Source organism: Scylla paramamosain, unplaced genomic scaffold (assembly GCF_035594125.1).
Source record: "Scylla paramamosain isolate STU-SP2022 unplaced genomic scaffold, ASM3559412v1 Contig100, whole genome shotgun sequence".
NCBI classification, from domain to species: domain Eukaryota; kingdom Metazoa; phylum Arthropoda; class Malacostraca; order Decapoda; family Portunidae; genus Scylla; species Scylla paramamosain.
The window spans coordinates 130001-136851 of NW_026973765.1; positions in this window are offsets into that span (position 1 = coordinate 130001).

Genomic DNA, 6851 nt, shown 5'->3' on the forward strand with positions numbered 1-6851 from the left:
GGAAGGAGCACGGCCTGAATGTTGGGCAGCACGCCACCCTGTGCAATGGTGACTCCGGAGAGGAGCTTGTTAAGTTCCTCGTCGTTGCGGATGGCCAGCTGCAGGTGACGTGGGATGATGCGAGTCTTCTTGTTGTCACGGGCGGCATTGCCGGCAAGCTCAAGGACTTCAGCAGCCAGGTACTCCATAACTGCCGCAAGGTACACGGGGGCACCAGCACCCACGCGCTCGGCGTAGTTGCCTTTCCTTAGAAGGCGATGAATCCTGCCGACCGGGAACTGGAGTCCAGCACGACTGGAACGGGACTTTGACTTTCCCTTCACCTTTCCTCCCTTGCCGCGTCCAGACATGATAATGGATGTTGTGGTAGTAGTAGTAGTAGTAGTAGTTGTTGTTGTTGGTGATAAATGAGGAGCGCGAGTACTCTAACCTCGTCGGTAGCTCTGCGAGCAAGTAGTGAATTTTGGGAAAAACGGCTATATATACGCGAGATCAGATCGGCCCAGAGCGCGTCTGGACCAATCAGGACGCTCGCTGAGGTGGCGACTCCTGATCCTGAGTAGGCACGCTAATATATATACCACTTTTCAACTGAGAAAACGCACACTCGTTCTCACAGCAGTACGGCGACACTATGCCTCCCAAAGCATCAGGAAAGGCTGCCAAGAAAGCTGGCAAGGCACAGAAGGCCATTGCCAAGGGCGACAAGAAGAAGAAGCGCAGGAGGAAGGAGAGCTACTCCATCTACATCTACAAGGTGCTCAAGCAAGTCCACCCAGACACTGGCGTGTCCTCCAAGGCCATGTCAATCATGAACTCGTTCGTGAATGACATTTTCGAGCGCATCGCTGCCGAGGCATCCCGCCTGGCACACTATAACAAGCGCTCCACCATCACCAGCCGGGAAATCCAGACCGCTGTCCGTCTTCTTCTGCCTGGTGAACTGGCAAAACACGCTGTTTCTGAAGGCACCAAGGCTGTTACCAAGTATACCTCCTCCAAGTAAACAGGCGGCCAGTATACTGCTGCCAGTATAAAATAATACCCGGCTCCATTGGAGCCACACTTGAAAAGGAAAAAAGATACGATATAGACAAATGCATTATTATTATAATTATTGTTATTATTATTAATATTATTATTATTATTATTTTTATTATTATTATTATTATTATTATTATTATTATTATTATTATTATCATTATTAATAATATTAATATTGTTGTTTTTATTATGATTATTATTATAATAATTATTGTATCATTATTATTATTATTATTATTATTATTATTATTATTATTATTATGCTTATTATTATCGTGATTATTATTCTGTGGAGATAAAGAAAAGATAAAAAAAAAATAGAGATAAAGAAAGATAAAAATTCTCCCAAGTGAAAGAGATATGGCCATGGAAGAGGGAATAATAATAATAATATAAAAAAAAAAAAAGGGGGGAAGGATATTGAGTTGAAAGTCGATACCTGATACTGAAAGATGGAAAATAAATATTTTCTTCCACAAAACCAAACAGATTGTCTATGAAAATTCTTTAATGAAAGAGATGTTTGGCCCTAAAAAGGGCCTAGATATTGCTGTTATGAAGATCATTCGTGGATGACTTCTTAGGCACGCTCGCCACGGATGCGACGAGCCAGTTGGATGTCCTTTGGCATGATAGTCACGCGCTTGGCATGGATGGCGCACAGGTTGGTATCCTCAAACAGACCCACGAGGTAAGCCTCGGAAGCTTCCTGGAGAGCCATGACAGCAGAGGACTGGAAGCGGAGGTCAGTCTTGAAATCCTGAGCAATTTCACGCACCAGGCGCTGGAAAGGCAGTTTCCTGATAAGCAGCTCAGTGCTCTTCTGATAACGGCGGATCTCACGGAGAGCAACGGTTCCAGGCCTGTAACGGTGGGGTTTCTTGACACCTCCAGTGGCTGGAGCAGACTTGCGAGCTGCCTTTGTAGCAAGCTGCTTGCGGGGCGCCTTGCCACCAGTGGACTTGCGAGCCGTTTGCTTGGTACGTGCCATAGTTGTGGTAACAACAACTCACAACGAACACTCAGCTGAGTCTGCCCGCGCTGAACTGAACTGAACTAAGTAAAGTAAAGATGGGTGAAGTAATTTAAGAGTGTTTATTGCTGAAGGAAAAGGTAAGAAATAAAAGAAGGAAAGTAAGAGATAAAAGTTTGTGGGCAAACCACGTTGCTATTTTTGTGACTACATAATGTTGGTTTGTGTGGCTCGCTTCTTCATTTATGTATCTAGGTTTAGACTCCCCAGCCTAGAAGGTTGCTTTTGTTGTCTGGGATGTGCTTGTGTGAGTGGAGGTGTTATAAGTGTATCTGTGTACTTGTTCGTGCAAGTGTGGTACTACGCTGTAAGTCATTGTCGTGTGAGTAGTGTATTGCAAATGTCTATGTTGTTTCATGTATTAATGTGAGTATTCGTGTGTCTGTTGTTTGTATGGATAATTTATATTTTTTTTTATTTTTTTTTTTTATTTTTTTTTTTTTTTTGTATTCCCCGACAACTCAGGGCGCAGAGTAGAGTAAGTGTGACGCGAGCTTGATGAGTTAGGTTTCTCAGTGGAGAATTTCCCTACACCGCAGCACCCATGTGATATCTCCCTTCCCCGCAGCCGGCTGCAGCAAGCATCGACCGGAGCCAAACCCCTCGCCGAGACGGGGAAAGATATACGTTGTGGGACCGTTCCCAACCACACTGAACTGACTACACGTCCCGTCCCGGCGACTCAGGGCGCGGAATGGAAGTGGAGAGTCCTGGGAACGCGCGCATATCCCACCGAGTAAGCACTTGTTGGTGTGTATTACTGGGAGTGGGTCTGAGGCAGTTGATTTTGATATTATTTGTATTTAGGTGAGATTGGTTGTTGTATTTTTTCTAAGCTACTGGGGTAGAATCTATGATATTTTTGTATGTGTGTTTTATTTTCTATAAGTTTTAGGTAGGTGTCGTTTTGCATGCGTTCCAAGGATAGCCAGATTTTTTGTGCTTGTTCCTGTAGAAAAATGTTTAGTGGCTTAGTATTGGTGTGCATATGTATTTCTTCGGTAGTCATTGTGTATGGATAATATTGGTTTGTGGCGAATCTCAGAGCTTTGTTTTGTACTTTTTGCAGTATGCTAAGTTGGCTGTCGCTCACTGCATGTAGGGGAACAGGTGGGTACTGCAGTATGGGTATAATTAATGCTTTAACCAAGTGAGTTTTTATTTTATCTGGGAGTCCTTTTAGCCTGTATAGTTTATTTAGGGCAACATCTGCTTTTACTTTTCTCTTTTTTACATGGGAAATATAGGCATTTGATATTGTGAGGCCTAGGCTTGTTCCTTCTTCACAGAATTGTATAATCTTCCCGTCTATATTCAATGGTGTCTTTGTTTTGCTGGCTATGTGTAGTGGGGTAAATTTGTTGATATTTGTCTTGATTTTCCATTTTCTCTCAAATTCATTTACAGTCTTTATTTCTCTTTCTATTATGAGTTTAATCATGTTTTTGGATTTTCCTGGGTAACCTGTTATCTGCGTGATGTCGTCTGCATATGCTATGTTGATTCCATGTCTTGGTTGAGGAATGTCACTGGTATATATGGTAAAGAGTGTAGGTGATAATACGCTGCCTTGTGGCACTCCTGAATGTAAGTGTATTATTTGCCCTGTGTAGTTTTTTATTTTAATCTGTGCTGATCTATCGTCCAGGAAATCACAAAGGAGTTTTTCTATGGTGATTGGGATGTTTAGTTGTAGCAATTTATATTTTAACCCTAAGTGCCATACTTTATCGAAAGCCTTCGAGATATCCCTGAGAACTACTTGACAATGTCCTTTATCACTTTTGTTTTGTGCTATTTGTTCGGTTATTAATGCAAGTGCTTGGTGTGTACCCCTGTTTGCTCTGAATCCGAATTGATTATTGTTGTATTTATTGTGCAATTCCATAAATTGTTTGATCCTTGAATTGATGATTCTCTCAAAGATTTTTCCAGGCACTTCGAGTAAGGATATGGGTCTATAATTTTCTGGTTTATGTGGGTTCTTGCCAGCTTTAGGAATAAGTTTTATTATTGATTTTTTCCAAATATCGGGAAAATACCCTGATGAAAGTGAAGCATTGAATATATTTGTTAGCGATTGTATTGCTTTTGTGGGCAATTTGTTTAAAATTATTTTATTTATATTACTATAGCCTGGGGCTGTGTTCTTACTTTGTTTTATTGTATGGTTCACGTCTTCAGGAGTTATTTCTTGGTCTAATGGTGTGGTATTTAGGCGGGAGTAGTCTGCGGTGTTAAATGGGGTTATTCTGTATGAGTTATCCCTTAGGAAGGCGTGCACATCAGGTCTGTTTTCGTCATTATCATCTTCAGTGTTTGAGTCTGATTCTGTGTCTGAGGTTTCGTCTCCAAAAACCTTTTCCCAGATTTTTCTGTGCTCTATTTCTTGTGAAATTGGTGTATATAGTTTTTTGTTGTTACCATTAAGTATGTAATGTGGTTCAGGCTCTGATTCTCCGCAGAGTAGTTTGATTTTTTTCCAGAATGTTTTTGGGTCGCGGTAAACATCTGCTGTCTTTTTTATTGTGTTGCTCCAACTTTCATTTGCCTCTCGAGTCATAGTATCTTGTAAAATTGTACGTAGAATTTTGTAGTGTGTGTAGTGTTGGTTTGTCCATCCGTGTGTTTCTGCATGTTGTCTCATCGTATTGTAACTGATTATAATCTTTTTTGTGTTGTGACTGTGTGTTGGGGAAGGCAGTTGCTTAAAGTGAGTTGTGGGTATGTGATTGGCTATTGCATCTTTTGTGACTTTGTACCATTTTTCTATTTCTTGGTCTATTTCTTCTAGACTTGCTTCTTGAAGATTTGGAATTGTCATGTTGTTGTTAATTTCTTCGCTGAAATTTTCCCAGTTTGCTTTTTTGAGGTTTTTCCTTGCTGGTGATGGAATAAGAATTGGTGAGGAGGATATAGTCATGATGATGGGGATGTGATCACTGGTGGTTATGGGTCCCTGAGTAATGTGGTAGTTATGGTAGGTGCTGTTGTTTGACAAGATTATGTCTGGATTTGTTCTTCGGTTTCTAGTAAAAAAGGTCGGGAACTGGCGCCTTGCCACCAGTGGACTTGCGAGCCGTTTGCTTGGTACGTGCCATAGTTGTGGTAACAACAACTCACAACGAACACTCAGCTGAGTCTGCCCGCGCTTCCCACAAAATCCCTTTATATATGAATCGGGTGGGCCCGACGACTCCAACCCTGCCTTGTGATTGGTCAGAAACGTCCAGTGAGGCTCATCGCCCACGCAGTCACCGCATGAAAGATGTGATCATTATTGTTAGTCTAATTCATTTTGTTCTTATTCTTATTCTTATTCTTATTCTTTCTTCCCTCATTCATAACAAATCTTGGAAAATATACAGCAGAACTGACATGTCATTTAAAATTCTAAGACAATTAGCAAGAAAGTTGTGATATTCTTATTTTTTTCATTCTTTTTATTCTATTTTTTTCTTATTCTTGTCATAATTAATATTGTTATCTTTATTATTTTCATTTTTTTTTATTATTCTTCCTTATCTTATTCTTATTTATCCTACTTTTAGAGAGATGAGGCTTGTGCGGTCACCCATCCAAGTTCTGCCCGGACCCCCTGCTTAACCTTGCTGATCCCGCCGTCAGCTGATTGGTCAAGAGCGGAGAACAAGGTGTTGGGAGGGCTTATTTCTCTTATTCTTATTCTTTCCTGTATTGTTGTTGCATTGTTGTGCTGAAAATGTTGGAAAATATGCACTAAAATTAACCCTTCATTCATAATTCTACGACAATTAGCAAGAGAGATATATTATTACTTTTTTCCCTTATTTTTGTTCTTTTTATTCTTAATCTTCTTTTTTTTATTATAGTTGTTATTGTTATTTTATTATTTTCGTTTTTCGTTCATTCTCCTCATTCTTATTGCTATTTTTTTCTATTCTCAGAGAGATGAGGCTTTTGTGGTCACCCATCCAAGTTCTTCCCAGACCCCCTGCTTAACTGCGCTGATCCCGCCGTTAGCTAATTGGCCAAGACCGGAGAACTAGGTGTTGGGAGGCCTTCTTTCTATTATTCTTATTCTTTCTTCCCCCATTCATATCGTTGTATTGGAAATGTTGGAAAATATACAAAAGAATTCACCCTTCTATGACAATTAGGAAGAAAGACATGGGATGCTTTCTTTCTTTTTTTTTATATTCCTTTATTGTAATTTTTCTTATTCTTGTTATAATAATTCTTACTGTTATCTTTATTACTTAAAATTTTCGTTCATTCTCCCTATTCTTATTCTTATTTTTTTTATTTATTTATTTTTTTTCAGACAGATGAGGCTTGTGTAGTCACCCATCCAAGTATTGCCCGAAACCCCTGCGTAATCTCGACGATTTCATTTGACAATACCTATTTACTTATTTATTTATTATTATATTTATTAAAAAAAAAAAGAAGAAAAGAAGATGAAGAATAAGGTATGTAATCGAAATACTCTCTCTATACTGTAGCAATAGTTTAGCTGGATGTACTTGTATTGTGTCAAAAATACTTGCAATATCTGCAATTGTAACCTGCAGTGTCGGCATAATGCATAATTAAGCAATGAAAAGAAAAATTAATAAAAGAATAAATGAAAAAAAGAAAGAAAAAAAGATACAATTAACAATTAAATATATTAGCTACCCCTCTACGTTTCTTTATCACTGCAGAAAAATGGAAACATTTTAACGTAGACTTGTCAAAATTCAACTGAAATTAAGGGTTAAATAAGGATTGTCACCCCTTCCCCAGAGGATAT